The sequence below is a fragment of the Rhincodon typus genome, chromosome 8, assembly GCF_021869965.1.
Source record: "Rhincodon typus isolate 14 chromosome 8, sRhiTyp1.1, whole genome shotgun sequence".
Taxonomy (NCBI): Eukaryota; Metazoa; Chordata; class Chondrichthyes; order Orectolobiformes; family Rhincodontidae; genus Rhincodon; species Rhincodon typus.
Window position 1 is genome coordinate 20863685 of NC_063339.1, and position 19380 is coordinate 20883064.

The window sequence follows — 19380 nt, forward strand, 5'->3', positions numbered from 1 at the left end:
TCATTCAAGGGAAATGCGTCTGAAATGTCAGTGCATTCAGTGGCAGGTTTAATTCAGGATGTGCAAATTCTTTATTTACTGTGGAGAAGAGCCAGAAGGGTTACATATGCTCTTACAGGACCTGCTTTTTGCATCACAAGACTAGAAACACGAGACAATGAAGGGAAATTTGTGAGGAAAATATAATGAATCTTTTCTCGTATAATTGCAATTACATCAGAGAAATAACCAGGAGCAGAATTTCAAAGCGCCTTCTTTAGTATTTACAGCACACCGAAGGATGCAACGGTAACATATGTTTCTCAGTGATTAAGTGATTAAAATAAATATAACAGCAGCTGCAGCAGTTCAGGTGACAGCTGATAACAGCGCTAGAAACCTGCTTTACAAACTCAAGTGCTGACTATCAGCTATATCCTCTAAATTACTGCAGTGTTCAAATTGCAAACAAATCGATTTGAATAAAGAAAGTCAGCCACATTGGGATATTAATAACCAGCTTAGCTGCTCATAGTTTAGACAATTTGAAATAATTAATCAGTCCCAGACTCTACTCAAACCCTGTTTCTCCATTACACGGAAGTCTGATATAACTAGTTAGGAATTTACAGGTTACCAAATCTCTGACTTCTGATTACAGATGGGAAGCCTTGTCTTAAATTGCACGGGGAGATTGAAGTCCCTGGGTTGTCTGTTTCTTAAATTCAAAGATCATGAGGATAATGGTGAATGAGGAAAGCCATTTCACCTGATCCATCTGGAAAAAAACCCTACAGCACTGTAGCAACTAAATTTTACAATTTCTAGAAAGTTTTCATATACTGCTTAGAAGTCCAATCTATAACCTATTTCATTTGGTGCAAATATCTCCATAATCCAAGTCATAAATTTGTTATTTATGATTAAAAATGTATATTCTGGTTCTACTTTCACAAATTAGTTTGACATACTATCCTGGAACTAGTTTCTCTCTTTTGTTTATTAACTTATATCCATCTCTGCTTTTGCTAAATTATCAGACGGCATGTCTGACATACCAGAAGAGACATTTGGTCCAATTTAACATTGGTAAAACCAAAGCCATTGCTTTTATGGTTCCTGCCACAAACTCCATTCCCAAGTAATCAGCTCCATTCTTCACCCTGGTAACTAACTTTGACCCCGAGATGAGCTTGCAACCATATATCTGCACCAGCGTAATGTCCACTTATTCCCACCTGTGTAACATCTTCCAATAGCTTCCAGTTCCACCACTACCTCAGCTCATCCCTTTTTAAACTCTAGGCCTGACTATTCCATCTTACTTAGAGTCGGCGAATTATACAGCAAGGAAACAGTCCAACTTGTCCATGCCGACCAGATATTCTGAACTGATCTAGTCCCATTTGCCAGCATTTGGCCCAGATTCCTCTAAACCCTCCATATTTGTGTACCCATCCTGACGCTTTTTAATGTTGTAATTGTACAAGCCTCCACCACTTCCTCTGCAGCTCATTCCATTCACATACCACTCTCTGCATGAAAAAGTTGCTCTTCAGTTCCCTGTTAAATCTTTCCCTTTGCACCTTTAACCTATGCCCTCTAGTTTTGGACTCCCCTACCTTGGGAATAAGACTTCTGGATAGTCTTCTGCATTTTACCCTCTATTAACTTGAGATTGTCCAAAACCCTGCTGCCAATATTGTCCCATGTTCCTCTGTTCCATAACTTAAGTTGGATCCCAATCAAGAAGTGCCTCAGTTTTAAAAGTCTTATCTTTATTTTAAACTTTCTCCATAGTTTTACCTCTTCCTGTCTTTGAATGTTTGTCCAGCAGTACAACATTCTGACATATATGCATTACTTTAAATTTGGCCTCTTAAGCATCCCTGACTTTAATTGCTCTATATGAGTGGCAATGCTTTCAGCTGTATTATCTCTAAACTCTGGAATTCCCACCCTAAACCTCTTCACTTTTCTTTGCTCCTTTAAGATGCTACTTAGAACCTAACTCTTTTGCAAAGACTTTTGCTGTTTGGCCAAATGTTGGTTTGGTGTTCAAATTTTCTTAACAGTATTCCTGTGAAGCACGTTCAGATAGTTTTATTATATCGCCCTATCACAACTCATCTTTTTAAGTAAATTTAGATATACTGTGAAAAATCTATCCAAATTACATAAAATAAGGAAGGAAAAAAACTTGTGAACTTGGGTATTTAGAACTAAAGACTTATTTATGTATTGTAATCTCCCCCTTAAATACCTAACTTTTTTTTTAAAGTTAGACATTTACCTGATGTCAAAATAGATTTGGCAGCATAAGGTAGAAGATGATTTAATAACTCAAGGTGACCATTTCATTTTATTATAAGGTGGCACTGGGAAGATTCCTTGATTCTCAGGAGTACTTAGATCGTAGAATCACTGCAGCATGAAAACAGGCCCTTCAGCCCAACAAGTCCACAGCATCCCACCCAGATAACCCACCTAATCTACACATCCCTGAACACTATGGAGAATTTAGCATGGCCAATCCACCAAGCCTGCACAGCTTTCGACTGTGGAAGGAAACTGCAGCACCCAGAGGAAACCCACGCAGACACGGGGAGAATGTGCAAACTCCACACAGACAGTCAAGCAAGGGTGGAATTAAACCTGGGTCCCTGGTGCTGTGAGGCAGCAGTGCTAAGCACTGAGCCACTGTGCCACTTGCTAACGATCTGCCAAATACCTCAGTGGCATCTAACTTGATATGTCTTCCCAAAAAAAGCCAAAACAGGGCTCTTTCTAGCTGGTAAGTGAGATCCTTGCTCCATGCACTGAATATCACTCACTGCTTCAACTGGCAAAATGACCAATAGCCAAAGGAGCAGGTTTCAGCAATGAGCAAAAGAACTGCAGAAATTGTGACAAAAATGTTTTTATGCGCCTAATTGTTGCAATTGAAAATGTAATGGTTGACAAGGCTTTGAAAGTAGATTTAATGGTGACTTTCAAAAGAGCATTTGTATAAACATTTGAAGCAGGGCTATGATGTAAAAACAAGTTTGTGGTGTGAATTGGATCCATTTCTAGGAGCCAACATTGACATGATGGGCGAAATGCCCCCCTTCTCTGTGCAACATTTAACAATCCTCTGATTCTATATGTCGTGATTTGGGTCCCAGCCAAAAATTAGAGTCAGCATCTACCCCACAAGCCAGAACAAAAATCCAGAGACTGATTGACTCATCAGAAAAATAAAAGAACCAGTATTGAAATCCAACATCCTACTTTTGCAGAGTTTAAATGCAGGTGCCTTGGTTTTAATCCCCATTCTGTCAAACTGAAATGGGAGCAGAGATCCAATTACCCCAGTTAAAATTTAAACAACCCAAGTCAATTGATTGTCTTTTACCCGTTCAAATGAACATTCCATATGTTATTGCAACTAAAATATAGTAACGTTCAGAATTTCATTCAGTGCAAAGATTTGTATGAGCCTTAGGTGTGTTGCCAGAGGTTGAACAGGAGGTTATTGTATTAGCCTCTAGTCCACTCACAAAATCAATAAAAACCATGAACAATTGTTCTATATATATATCTATATAAAAAGTCCTTCCTGTGACTTGTTTTGACCTTTTTCACAGATTTTCTAAATTTAGCTACTTAAATAAGCAGTTGTTGGGGAAAAAGGTGCAGACTGTGAATGGATTTTAGTACTTCCACCCATGCAAGAATAAAACTATATGTGGAAACTCTGCAATTGTAAAATAGTCAAGTAAACAAGATATTAATCAAGAGAATTATATCGCTAATTTTGATCTTTTAAAAGAAGTTCCAACTTTTAATTCCCCACACTCTTTTTGGGGTCTAATTTCCATCGCTCACACTGTGAGTGGTATAGAAAGATAATTGTGTCTCATGTTGCTCAAAGTGCGATATATTTTGAGTTCTGCTAGATCAATAACAGTTACAGAACAAAGCAGTCAATCTGTATTCTAATAGTGAAGCAGTTGTTGCAATTAGCTATATTGGCTGATGCAGGTACAGTCACTGGAGGATGACTGAAAAGGGAGCATCACCTCCTATATTGGAATCCACCTGTAGAAGCCACCATGATGCCCATAGAAATGGAATAGGAGAAGAAAAATAACGACATGGATAGATGGTGGTCAAGTCAGGCCTGTGCACACAGGGATGCAGAAGGGGCAATAATAGCAAGGGGAGGCAACTCAATGTATAAAGGCGAGAGGCTATAGAACATTGGAGGACAGAGATTTAATGTAGGGTGGGGGAGGGAAGGTTGGGGGTGTGTCATCAGTGGTCACAACAATCTCCCAATTGGGGGAGGCAATGGCCTAGTGGTATTATCACTAGACTATTAATCCAGAGACCCAGGTAATGTATTGGGTACCTTGGTTTGAATCCTGCCATAGCAGATAGTGGAATTTGAATTCAATAAATTAAGAGATGAATGATGATCATGAATCCATTGTCAGAAAAACCCCATTCATTGATGTCCTTTAGGGAAGGAAACTGCCATTCTTGCCTAGTCTGGCCTACATGTGACACCAGACCTACAGCAATGTGGTTGACTTTTAACTTAAGGATGGGCATTAAATGCTGGCCTAGTCAGTGATGCCCCCATCCCATGAATGAATAAAGGAAAAAAAAAATCTACCTTTGACAGAGGAACACCCTGTAGGGTCAGAGCACAGGGTAAGAAGTTGATGAAATAGTTGGATGGGAATGTGTGGAAGCTCAGTAATGATGGTGTTGATGGGAAGTGTAAGAAATAATGAGAATGGATGATTGCGATGGCCTGTTGATTTCCAGCCTAGCCTGCAACTCACAGGATATCTTCCCCTGCGATGTCTTCCATTCTCACATGAATGTAAATGTGTAATGGAAATGGAAAATGGATGTGACCACGTCCAGAGTGGGCGGAGTAAGTTTTTGCTTTTCTGTCTGTGTGATGTGAGGCCCTTCAATGGGAAATTGTATCAATCCAGATGTGGGTGAGCAATACATTAATAATTGTACAGAATTTATAAAGCCCTTCTATAATTGCATGATACGGCTTGTGCTGCATACATCAGAATAAGGTCCTCTATGTCATAGATCCATGTAAAGGCATTCTGTGGCCCTCCTTATTGCAGATCTCCATGTCCCGCTGAATGGAGGACTGCACTAAAGTTATTATTTGTGAGTGATGTGTATGCTGACTGCTCACTTTATCATGAACTTGGTCTGTTTCTGAAATTCCCCAAAAAGATTAATTGAAACCATGACCAATGGACCCAGCCACAGTTGGGGTAATTTTTGCTCTAGCTATGGTGTTGCAAAGGTGCAGGGAAATTGAAGAAGGACAAATGCACCAGCCAGCCTAGGACCAGCAGGAACACCCAGCAATGTTTGAACAGCCTCTAATGAAGAAGTTGCAGCTAGATGTTCCCATGGGATGCAGAGGAGGTGCAAGAGGTAGATCTTCCTCAATGTCATTTCCTCCAGATGACCAAGGTGACACAGTGCTTAGCTCTCAACTCCAGTGACTGGGGTTCAATTCCAGCCTTGGGTGACTGTGTGAAATATGGCAGCTAATTTAGTAGGGTGGCACAGTCACTCAGTGGTTAGCATTGCTGCCGCACAGTACCAGGGACCTCGGTTTGATTCCAGCCTCAGGCGACTATCTGTGTGGAGTTTGCAAATTCTCCCAGTGTCTGCATGCGTTACCTCCAGGTGCTCCAGTTTCCTCCCACAGTCCAAAGATGTGCAGGTTAAGTGGATTGGCCATGGTAAATTACCCATAGTTTCTAGGGTGGGAAATGCAGGGACAGGGTGGAGGATGGGTCTGGGTGGGATGCTCTTTGGAGGGTCAATGTGGACTTGATGGGCCAAATTGCATGCCCCTACACTGTAGGGATTCTATGAAATTCTATGAAGACTCAGGCTGCCCATCTCAGAATCAATTATCTCACTTTCCATTTTTTGGAAGAATTCTATCATATTATGATCGCTCATCCCCAAGGGATCTCTCACAACTATGCCAATGTTTACTTTATCATTGGATTGTACTCAGTTTAAGATTTCTCTAGTTATTTCCTCAATTTATTGGTCCAGAAAGCTATCCCATATACACTGCAGGAATTCCTCTTCTATGATATTGTAAGTAATTTGATTGATCCAATTTAAAGTCAACCACGATTACAGATGTCCTTTGTTGATTAAAAGTGATTTTTTTCAATCATTTATAAAAAGCTTACATACAAGAGCAGCAGGTAATGAGTCGGCAAATGTATTACAATATAATACAACACAGGAACAGGCCCTTCGGCCCCATCACGCCTGTGCCAATTCTAATCCCTTATTTAGACCCGTTATTTATTGCCCATCCATGGTTTCTTCTCCTCTGTTGGCCTCCCATTCATGTATCTATCAGATTACACCTTAAACACTGCTAACATGCCTGCTGCCACCATCTCCACTGGCAGCGTGTTCCAGGCACCTACCACCCTCTGACTGAAGAATTTTACCCGCGCTTCTCCTCTAAACTTTCCCCTTCCCACCTTGAACCTGTTCCCTCTTGTAGTTGACCTTTCCACCATAGGACAAAGCCTCTGACTATCCCCTCTATCAATGCCTCTCATAATTTTGTAGACCTCTATCTTGTCACACCTCAGCCTCTGGCTTTTCAATGAAAATAATCCTAGTTTATCTAATCTCTCCTCATAACTGAAACCCTCCAGACCAGGTAACATCCTGGTAAACCTTCTCTGCACCCTCTCCAAAGCATCCACATCCTTCTGGTAGTGTGGCAGCCAGAATTGCATACCATATTCCAAAAGTGGCCTAACTAACGTCTTATACACCTGTAACATACCTTACCAACTTTTACATTCGATGCCCCAGCCGATAAAGGCAAGTGTGTTGTATGTCTTCATGACCACCTTATCCATGCATGTTGCCACTTTCAGGGATCAGTGGACCTGTGTGCCCAGATCGCTCTGTATGTCAACATGTTGACCCTTATTTCAAAAGGAATGGAATATAGAAATAAGGAGGTCTTGCAAAAACAATACCAGACGTTACTCAGACCAGAGCTGGAATATTGTGAACAGTTTTGGTCCCCTCATCTAAGAAAAGGTACAGTAGCTTTGGAGGCAGTGCAGAGAAGTTTTACTATGTCGATCCTGGGTACGGAATGACTGTCTTTTGAGAAGAGTCTGTATTCATTGGACTTTAGAAGGATGAGATGGAAACTTATTAGGTGCAGAAAGATTGTTTCCCCTTGTGGGAGAGTCTAGGACCAGAGGGCATAATCTTAGAGTAAGGAGTCACCATATAAGTCAGAGATGAGGAGGACTTTCATCTCTCAGAGGGTAGTGAATTTGTGGAACTCTTTCCCACAAAGGGTTGTAGAAGTTGGGTCATTAAGCATATTCAAGACAGAGATAGACAGATGTTTAATGAGTCAGGGAAACAAGGCAGGAAAGTAGAGTTGAGGAATAGCAGATGAGCCGTGATCTCACTGAGTGGCAGAGCAGACTCATTGTGCTGAATGGCCTGCATTTTGTTGTCCTACAGTGATGCTCCCACAATGAACAATAAGGTGATGCTATGTTATGCTGGTCATAAAAAATCTTTGGACAAGGTAAGTTCTTATCGAATGGTTAATCCTGTACAACAAAATGTTAGTGAAGAGTCCATGAACTTCCGTTGATGTCTGCTGAGTTAAGGCAATTGAGTTGTATTGTTCACTGCATGATGCACTTCTAAAATTTCTTTGGAGTTTCTGGCATGTGGGAGGGGGAACATGTTATGAAGAGAACAAAATCATATTTGAAGGGAATTTTGTGAAGCCGTTTTCATAAGTGCATGAGAAAAAAAATGTTGAAATGTAAATTATATATAAGAATTTGCACTGTTCTTCAACAGTGTGTTGCATTTTGCTTTTACACAGAGACAGCTCCAATCTCAACTCCTGTCCCCGCTCCAGTCTGAGTGATTCTAACAGTTCTGGCTCTATCTTCTCTTGTGTAACCCTTCCTCCTTTCACACCAACATTGGTGGTCATGCCTTCAACCTGCCAAAACTATGCTGCCTTAACAATCCTTGAATAGCCTCCTTACAAACCACTCTTCTTGACCATATTATTTGTTACCTTGACTTAGAATCTCTTGGCTCAGCATCTGTTTATTTTTAAAGATATATCTCTGTGAAACGCCTATTTGGCATGTTGCTCCCTTCAGCATATAATACAAATATATGCTTTTCTTCTTACTCATGAGAGCTTCGGCTGCTTTGTTGATCAGGCCATGGCTCCCCAGCAGCCCTATGCTTCAATTGAAAAGAAAATCAAAGGCTGGCAAAAAGATGATCTACTCTGTCTCTGTTTCATTTTTAAATATGTTCAATGATTCTTGTAAACTGCGTGGTTACTTATAGAATGAGATACGTTACAATGAAAAGCAATTGCAACCTTAGTTAGGAGTACTTAACTGTGCTTCAGAGTGGGTTATCTTAATACTGTAAATGAGACAAGGTTAAAACTCAATAGATTAAAAATAGGAGGTTGATGCCTTGGCAATAAATTACTTAGAGAACTTGTTACAAATGTCTTTATACCTGTCAGTTCAAACTACAGCTTATATGTTTAGTAGCAAAGTCTCAAACTGATGAATCGGGCATGAAAAATTTGGAATGATAAGTTTTTAATTTTGTGTTCAAAACTCAGTACCATTTCCTTACCAGGGTGTGTCTGGACATGCACATGTATGTAAATTTTCCAATTAGTGCTTGCCAAAATACACTGCCACAAGTGGGAAACTGGAAAATCTACTCCAAATTATATGGGTTCATCACACAGAAACATGGAGTACAGTAGCAGAAGTAGGCCCTTCACTGCTTAGAATCTGTTCTACTATTCAATAAGATCATGGCTGATCTGCTTGTTGTCTCAACTTCACTTGCTATGACTCCCTTCTCTACCAAACATTTATCTAAGTTTGTCTTAAATAAATTCAATCACCTTGCCTCCACTGTTACCTGGGAAAGACTGATCCACAAACTAACGGCCTCGGAAAAAAAAAATTCTTATCTCTTTCTTACAAGGGAAGCCTTTTATTCTTAAACTGTGCCCCCAATTTGAGTCTTACCCACAAGGGGAAAGATCCTCCTGGCATCCATTCTATCAGGTTCCCTCTTCTATGTCTCAAAATGATTCCATCTCATTCTTCTAAATTCCAATGGACATAGGCTCAACCTGTTCAGAGTTTCTTCCTAAAATAAGCCCTTCATCCCAGGAATAAGTAGAGTGAACCTTCGCTGAAATGCTTCCAACTCAATTATATATTTTTTTTCAAACAATGAAAACAAAACTGAAGATAGTACTTAACTATGGTCTCACCAAGACTCTGTACAGCTGCAGTAGAACTTTCCTACTTCAATATTGCATTCCTCTTGCAATAAATGGAAACATTCCATTTGGTGATTCACCTACCAGGACACCCAGATTCCTTTGAGTCTCTCTCCATTTAAATAGTGTATACTGCTTTCTCATTTTCCCCACATTATACACGATCTTTCATTTCTTTTTCTTTTGCCAAGTCACATAGCCTATCTATACCCCTTACAGACTCTCTACTTCTTCTTGACAACTTACTTTCTTATTTATCTTAACACCATCAGCAAATTTAGCTACCATACATTTTACCACTAATTGTGTGTCACAGGAATCAGTGTTGGAGCATGAAATATATACAACATTTATCAATTATTTGGACCCCAGTCCAAATAATTGATAAATGTATATATTTCATGCTCCAACACTGACTCCTGTGACACTCAAGTAGTTAATTTCCCAACCTAAAAACAACCATTTATCCACACTCTCTGCTTCATGTTAACAACTGTCCTTTGTCTACACATATATGTCACTCCCACACCATCCCTCTAATCTTGTGTAGTATTCCCATCAAAAGCCTCTTGGTAATTTAAGTTCAAGTCAAAGATAGTAGGAACTGCCAATGCTGGAGTCTGAGATAACAAGGTGTGGAGCTGAAGGAACATATCAGGCCAGGCAGCACCAGAGGAGCAGGAAAGTTGACATTTCAGGTCTGGACCCTTCCAGAACCGAAACGTCAGCTTTCCTGCTCCTCTGATGCTGCCTGGCCTGCTGTGTTCCTCCAGCTCCACACATTGTTATCTAAGTTCACGTCAAGTTTCCCTTCATCTAGCCTGCCCATTATTTCCTCAAAAAATCTCCAATGAATAGTTAAACACAATTTCACAAATTCTGCAACAACCTTGAAATCCAGAATGTGCCAATCAAGTTGTAACTAATTTAGAATATATTATAGGTGACTTTTAGCCTTTACATTTAGACGCCAACATTCCAACAGCTACCATATTTCATGTTTTAGCTTATTCTGATTTTATTTTCAACAAGGTTAAGAGTTTGGCTTCTGAAATTAAAAGAATAATATTTTTACCCAATTTTGGTGACATCACCCACAATTGCAGCTTGCTGATGGATTCAGCATAAAGCGTAGTAATTGGCTGGAATATCAAGACCAGGATACTTGTGAAAAACTGTATAATTCCCCTTCTTTCTAATTCCGTTTGCTTATTAGGATTCCATTTGCTTCTAACTGATTAAAGATTTAACAGCATTTTAGGTTTGTTTAATACATGCTCTTCAGTTGTGTGACCCTTTGAGCTTTTACTTACAAATTCTGTGTCTGATACTGCCTCTCTCACTAACACCTGAAGAAGGAATGAGACTCCAAAAGCTTGTGTTTTCAAATAAATCTGTTGGACTATAACCTGGTGTCATGTGATTTCTGACCTTGTTAGGATGAGATTACAAAAAAAGAAAGATGTACATTCAACAAGCACCTTTCCTGATCGTTGGATATCTCAACATATTTTACAGAAAATGAAGTACTTTGCAACTGTAATCACTGTTGTAATCAAGGAAACTAATTTAACGGCACTTAGCAAACCAAGTAATCAGCTGATACAAATTCTCCCTGTGTACAATTTTTCAGCTAGTGTTAACCCCCTAAAAGTGAATAATATAGTTAGCAAGTGCTCAATTTGTGAACTTGGAATAACACAGTGTTCTCTCAGATTGCTTGAGTCACGTTTAGAATGAAACTTATTCATCTTGATCACCTGTTTTAATGTATCTCAACATTGAAACTAAACCTGGCTCAACAGCCTGAAACAGATTTATGATTTGTCTTACTCATTTTCATCGTAAATCTCACTCCAACATCTTCCCAGTTCCAACTGACTACATAGCCCAGCCCTCAGCGATTCTTACTTCAGACACCCAATAATTCACTCCACTCTGAAAACGGGATGAATCCTAATTAGTAAGATTGTTCATTTCCTTTCATTTGTCACTTTTTTCTCGGTTTAATTATAGTGGATGTTTCTAGGTAGTTAATTATTCCGCCAACGAGCTGACTCTGACTACTTACTTAGGTCTTGTGGATTACCATGACATCTTTTACCTACTGAGTGAGAACAATGTCAGGGGAATTGTAATTCTGCAGTAGCATCATTCATTTGTAATTGCTAACAAGTAGAAATGTATTGCAGTTGTGCATCTCAGCATGTCAAAGAATTTGACTACTTTAGTTCCAGCAGACAATTAATGTATGTTTATTTATGAGCATCAGATTCTACTCCCAAAATGAATAACCCTCCTTACTAAAGAATGCTTGTGAGCTCACTTGAAAGTAAATAGATTGTTGCATGCAAATAAAACAGCATGTGGCAAGCCTCAGTTCTCAGTCTGTCTCTACAGGTCCCATTATGATTTGTGCATTCACCCTTGAGTGTAAAAAATTGCTAATGGTTAAAGCACTGTACACAATTGGAGAAGGCAGCATTTTCACTGTCTGTTGTAAAAACATTGCAGGACTTTTTGATAGCTGTTTGTTTCAGCACTTAGAAATCAATATGATAAATACTTAAAAGTGGGTGTGCAGAGAGCAGACATTCAGCAGCTGGAGAAATGATTCGGATAATCGCAATGAGGGATGAACCAATGCCCAATATTTCTGGCATTAACAGCAAGTCACTTATCAATTACAGAGACAACAAGGTGCAGGGCTGGATGAACACAGCAGGCCAAGCAGCATCATAGGGGCAGAGAGGCTGACGTTTCGGGCCTAGACCCTTCTGAAGGATTCTCCAGCATCTGCAGTTCCTACTATCTCTGATTCACTTATCAATTAACAGGATTGGAGCATGCAGTGAGTGTTGACTGTGAGGCTGAGCATATTAGAGCAGCATGGTGGCTCAGTAGTTAGCGCTGCTTCCTCACAGTGTCAAGGACCCAGTTTTGATTCCACCATCAGGTGACTGTCTGTGTGGAATTTGCACGTTCTCCCCGTGTCTGTGTGGGTTCCTCCGGGTGCTCCGGCTTCCTCCCACTGTCCAAAGATGTGCAGTTTAGATGGATTGGCCATGACAAAGTATCCAGGGGTGTGCAGGCTATGTGGATTAGCCATGAGAAATGCAGGGTTACAGGGGTGTGTGTCTGGGTGGGATGATCTTTGGAGGGTTGGTATGGAATGGCCTGCTTTCCCACTGTAGGGATTCAATGAGCAGAGGAAGTGCCACAAAGGTTTACCAGACTGATTCCTGGGATGGCAGAACTTATGTATAAAGGGAGACTGGATTGGTTAGCCAAAGCCCCATTAAAGCCTAACAGGAGTAAACACAGGAAGAATGTTCCTTCTGACTGGGGAGTCACAGCTTAAGGATATGGGATAGGCCATTTGGGACTGAGCTAAAGTGAAAATTTTTCACCAGAGAGTTGAGCCTGTGGAATTCTCTGCCACAGAAAGCAGCTGAGACCAAAACATTGACTATTTTCCATTGGGAGTTAGATGTAGTTCTTTGAGCTAAAGGGATTAATGAGTATGGGGAGAAAGCAGGGACAGGGTACAGAGTTGGATGATCAGTAATGATCATGCTGAACACCAGAGCAGGCTCAAAGGGACAACTAGCCCAGTCCAGCTCCTATTTTCTATGTGTCTATATTCCTAGAAGGGGCAGCTACAATCAGAAGAGGCTAGCTCTACGAAAAATCAATTATTCTACAACTGTAGAGGGGGAGGTGGTGGTACAGTGATAATTACACTGGGCTTAATCCCAGGGTAATGCTCTGTGGACATGAGTTCAAAATCCCACCATGTCAGATTTGTGAAATTCAAATTACATTTGAAAAACAACTTAGAATTAAAAGCTAACAATTTAATCATTATCAATTGTTTCAAAGGCTCCTCTACCCTCCTGGCCTGGGCTGAACTCCACTCTTACATGCTTCTCTGAAATGGTCCCAGCAAGCCACTAGGTCAATGGGAAATTAAGCCAATAAATGCTTGCCTAGCCAGTGACATCCACGTGAATGAATTAAAAGGGAAACTTATTTAAGCCTGGGAAACACTCACTGACCCAAACATGGGAATATGTGGGCTCCTTGCTTTCCTAATATTCAACACCATTGGGAATAGGACATTGATTGGTATGTGATGCTACCATGTACTAGGTAGTATAAAGCATTTGGAGGTGCGCTCCCTGACCTTGGCCACTTATGCACTTTCTTCAACTTCACCCAGATTCTCAGACGACACCTCTATCCTATTTGGCCCCAGCATCTTTTGGGAGACTTGCTTCCAACCTGAGAGTCAAAGCAATCTCACCTCCTTTGCATTTCCTTGGGAGGCAAGTTGATTGACTGTTGATAAATGGAGAATTTAGATATTGCTTACAATCATCATGGCCAGATGAGGCAGAGAAGAGTAACCCAAGCAGACGTGTTTGTCTAGATTCAACCCTCTCTTACTCCCACTCCTATCGTTATCAACTGTGAATGACAAAGTGAAAGATATTGCAAATACCTCCAGCTTCAGGGTGGAAGTAACTACTTTTGTAGTTACTACCAACGCAATTGGTTATCAGTCTAGCCTGAGGCTGCAGGTAGATTTCAGTGAGAACAATCTTACTTATATGCAAATGTTTCACACATTGTTCCTTGCTGAGTTTCACTTGGAGAATTGATTTCTGAGCACAAAATAAAAACCAAAAGAACTGCGGATGCTGTAAATCAGAGAGAAAAAAATAGAAATTGCTGGAAAAGTTCAGTAGGTCTGGCAGCATCTGTGGAGAGAAATCAGAGTTAATGTTTTGCGTCGAGTGACCCTTCCTCAGATTTCTGAGGACCACAGGTTGAGAACCCTTCCCTCCCTTTCCCTCTTCCTCCCTTTTCCAGCAACCAGACCTACTCAGTTTTTTAAAAAAAATTATTCAAGGGATTCATCATTGGTTGAGCTAGCATTAATTGACCATCCCTAATTGCCCAGAGGGCAGTTAAAAGTCAACCACGTTGCTGTGGGCTGTAAAAATTGAGCATCATCTGGTGCATAAAAATGGTTTTGCTTCAAAAAAAGTGTGGGTACCAAGTAATAACTCAGTTTGTGTTCTACCAAAGGTATTTGATTTCAAGCTCAGTGCAACACTGGTCCAAATAGGAAAAAAAAGGAGCTGAATTACAGCAGTGAGTTGAGAATGATTATTCTAAACATTAAAGTAGCATTTGGGCAAGTGTGGCATTAAGGACTCAATCAATAGAAACCTTGCTGGAGACAAAACTTGCACAAATGAAGAGGGTTGTGGTTTTTGCAAGTCAATCATCTTGCTCCAATATATTGCAGCACGAGTTTGTCAAACATCTTTAGTTGATTCATCATTGTCCTTTCTTCCATCATGAGGTGAGGAACAGTGATAATTGCTGATGATTGACACAATGTTTGGTTTCATTTGTAACTACTCCGATACTGAAGAAACTCATGCACACATTCAGCAAGACTTACATAAGTCAAGCTTGTGTTGATAAGTGTAAGTTCATGTTTATGCCACACAAGTGCCAGGAAACAACCATTTATAACGAGAGACAGAATATAACCAATTAGCCATGACATGTGGCGTTACCATAATTGAATTGATCAACATCAACTTCCTGGTGATCACCACTGACCAATTACTTAACTGGACCAATCACATAATTATTGTGAATACAAGAAAAGGCCAGTGGTTGGGAAATCTTGTGGTAAATAATGCACCTTCTGAATCCCCAAAATCTTTTCACCATCCACAAGTTAGTAGTCTGATAGAATATATCCATTTATCTGGGTGAGTGCAGTTGCAATAATACTCAACAAGTTCAACAACATCTGGGATAAAGAACATAAGAACGAGGAGCAGGAGTAGGCCATCCGGCCCCTCGAGCCTGCCCCGCCATTTAATAAGATCATGGCTGATGTTTTTGAGACTCAGCTCCACTTACCCGCCCACTCACCATAACCCTTAATTCCTTTACTGTTCAAAAATTTATCTAGCCTTGCCTTAAACACATTCAGCGAGGTAGCTTCAACCGCTTCACTGGGCAGGGAATTCCACAGATTCACAACCTTTTGGGTGAAGAAGTTCCTCCTGACCTCAGTCCTACATCTGCTTCCCTTTATTTTGAGGCTATGCCCTCTAGTCCTAGTTTCACCTGCTAGTGGAAACAACCTCCCTGCTTCCACCTTATCTATTCCCTTCATAATCTTATATGTTTCTATAAGATCTCCCCTCATTCTTCTGAATTCCAATGTGTATAATCCCAGTCTACTCAGTCTCTCCTCATAATCCAACGCTTTCAAATCTGGAATCAACTGAGTGAATCTCCCCTGCACCTCCTCCAGTACTAGTATATCTCTTCTCAAGTAAGGAGACCAAAACTGCACACAGTACTCCAGGTGTGGCCTCACCAGGACTCTATACAGCTGCAGAATAGCCTCCCTGTTTTTAAACTCCATCCCTCTCACAATGGCAGATAAAATTCCATTTGCCTTTTTAATCACTTGCTGCACCTGCAATCCCACCTTCAGCGATTCATGCACAAGGACATCCAAGTCCCTCTGCACAGCAGCGTGCTGCAATTTTTTGCCATTTAAAACATAGTCCATTTTGCAGTTATTCCTACCAAAATGGATGACCTCACACTTATCAACATTGTACTCCATCTGCCAGACCTTTACCCACTCACTTAGACTATCTATATCCCTCTGCAGACTTTCAGTGTCTTCTGCACTTTGCTCTACCACTCACCTTAGTGTCGTCTGCAAATTTTGACACACCACACTTAGTCCCCAACTCCAAATCATCTATGTAAATTGTAAACAATTGAGGTCCCAGCACTGATCCCTGAGGCACACCACTAGCCACTGACCGCCAACCAGAAGAACACCCATTTACCCCTACTCTTTGCTTTCTACTGGTCAACCAATCCTCTATCCATGCCAATACGTTACGTAATACTGTGGAACTTTATCTTATGTAGCAGCCTTTGGTGTGGCACCTTGCCAAATGCCTTCTGGAAATCCAGATACACCACATCCACAGGTTCTGCATTGTCCACCATGGAAGTAATGTCCTCAAAGAATTCCACCAAATTAGTTAAACATGACCTACCCTTCATGAACCCATGCTGGGTGTTTCCAATGGGACAATTTATATCCAGATGTCTTGCTATTTCTTCCTTAATGATAGATTCAATCATTTTCCCCACTACCGAAGTTAAGCTAACTGACCTATAGTTACCTGCTTTTTGTCTACTCCCTTTTTTAAACAGTGATGTCACATTGGCTTTTGCTGCCTGTTTTTATATTCTGAGCTCGTTTACTCTCATAATCTATCTTACTTTTCTTTATAACTTTTTTTGTAGCTTTCTGTTGGCCTTTAAAGATTTCCCAGTCTACTGGTTTCCCACTACTCTTTGCTTTTTAGTATGTGTTTTTTTTCAATCTGATACCTTCCTTTGTTTCCTTAGACATCCATGGCTGGCTCTCTCTTTTCCTACAGTTCTTCCTTATCACTGGAATATACTTCTGCTGAGCACTGTGAAAAATCGTTTTGAAAGTCCTCCACTGTTCCTCAATTGACCCACCATAAAGTTTTTGCTCCCATTCTACCTTAGCTAACACCTCCCTCATTCCTACATAGTCTCCTTTGTTTAAGCACAGGACATAGGTACTGGATTTAATCTTCTCACGCTCCATCTGTATTTTAAATTCAACCATACTGTGATCGCTCCTTCCGAGAGGATCCCTAACTGTGAGATCATTAATTATTCCTGTCTCATTACACAGGACTAGATCTAGGATAGCTTGCTCCCTCGTAGGTTCCATTACATATTGTTCAAGGAAATTATCGCGGATGCACTCTATGAACCCCTCCGCAAGGCTGCCATGACCGACCTGGTTTGACCAATCGATATGTAGATTAAAATCCCCCATGATAATTGCTGTACCATTTTTACATACATTAGCTATTTCTATGTTTATTGCCCGCCCCACCACGATGTCATTATTTGGTGGCCTATAGACCACACCTATCAGTGGCTTCTTCTCCCTGCTATTCCTAATTTCCACCCAAATGGATTCAACCTTTTGTTCAGTGGAACCTATATCATCTCTCACTACCGCCCTGATATCATCCTTAAAAATCAGAGCAACTCCACCTCCCTTAACTTCCTGTCTGTCCTTCCGAACAGTTTGATACCCCTGGATATTTAACTCCCAGTCATGACCATCCTGTAACCATGTCTCTGTATTGGCCACTAAATCATACCCTTTTGCCATGATTTGCACCGTCAACTCATCCACCTTGTTTCGAATGCTCCGAGCATTCAGATAAAGTGCCCTTATGCCAGTTTTTGGAACTTCTTTTTGGGTCCTATTACCTCCATTACTAACAGTTCTTGAGTTCTCCTTCCCTTTAACTTTTTTCCTAATTTTCAATGGAATTGAAGCTTCCTCGTCACCTGCTAACCTGCTGCTTTGCCTTACATTAATTGTTATTCTCCCTCTATGCTCATTTCTCCCTTCCCTCCTGCTTACTAGTTTAAGGTCCTATTAACCACCCTATTTACCCTTTTCACCAGAACACTAGACCCGGCCCTGTTTAGGTGAAGTTCATCCCAGTGGTATAGATCCCTCCTGTCCCAGAACTGATGCCAGCACCCCATGAAAAGGAAACCCTCCTTCCCACACCACTCTTTTAGCCACATGTTTATTTCCCTGATCCTCACCTCCCTATGCCAAATTGCACGTGGCTCGGGCAGCAATCCAGAGATTATGACCCTTGAAGACCTGTTTTTTAATTTTGTTCCTAGCTTTTCATAATCCCGAAACAGGTCTTTTTTCCTAGTCCTGCCTATGTTGTTGGTACCTACGTGGACCATAACAACTGGGTCCTCCCCCTCCCTCTCTAGTATCCTCTCAAGCCGGTCAGAGATGTCTCGCACCCTGGTACCGGGCAGGCAACACACCATGCGGGATTCTCTATCCTGCTTGCAAAGGATGCAGTCTATCCCCCTGATGATGGAATCTCCTACAACTACAATCTGTCTTTTTGCTCCCCCCTCTTGAATGGCCTCCTGGACCATGGTGCCATGGTCAGTTGACTCATCCTTCCTGCAGCCCTGTTCCTCATCCACGCAGGGAGCAAGTGCCTCATACCTGTGGGACAATGTCAAGGGCTACGGCTCCTGTGTTCCTGTCTGCAGTGTCCCTCTACCTGCCTCACTTGCAGTCACACACTGCTGTCCCTGCCCGCCGATCGAATTAACATTAGTTAATCTACGAGGTGTGACTGCCTCCTGGAACACAACATCCAGGTATTTCTCGCCCTCCCGGATATGCTGCAGTGTTTGGAGTTCGGATTCCAGCTCATCAATTTTGAGCCGGTACTCCTCAAGCAGCCAACACTTGCTGCAGATGTGGTCACTGCCGTTCCCAATGGGATCAGCTAGCTCGCACATCATACAGCTACAACACATCATCTGGCCTGTCATCTCTACTTAGTTAATTATTTAAAATAAATTAGTTTTTTTTTAGTTTCGTAGTGTTGGGAGGTAAGGGTCACCACTAGTGTCCCCACTGACTTCATCTGCGGGAAGTGCACCCAACTCCAGCTCCTCGGAAACCATGTTAGGGAACTGGAGCTGGAGCTGGATGAACTTCGGATCCTTCGGGAGGCTGAGGGGGTAATTGAGAGGAGTTACGGGGAGGTAGTCACACCTCAGGTACAGGAAAAAAGTAGATGGGTTACAGTTAGGGGACGGAAAGGGAACAGGCAGACAGTGCAGGGATCCCCTGTGGCCATTCCCCTCAAAAAACAAGTATACCGTTTTGGATACTGTTGGGGGGGACGACTTACCAGGGGTAAGCCATGGGGTACAGGTCTCTGGCACAGAGTCTGTCCTTGTTGCTCAGAAGGGAAGGGGGGAGAGGAGGAGAGCATTAGTCACTGGGGACTCCATAGTTAGGGGGACAGATAGGAGATTCTGTGGGAACG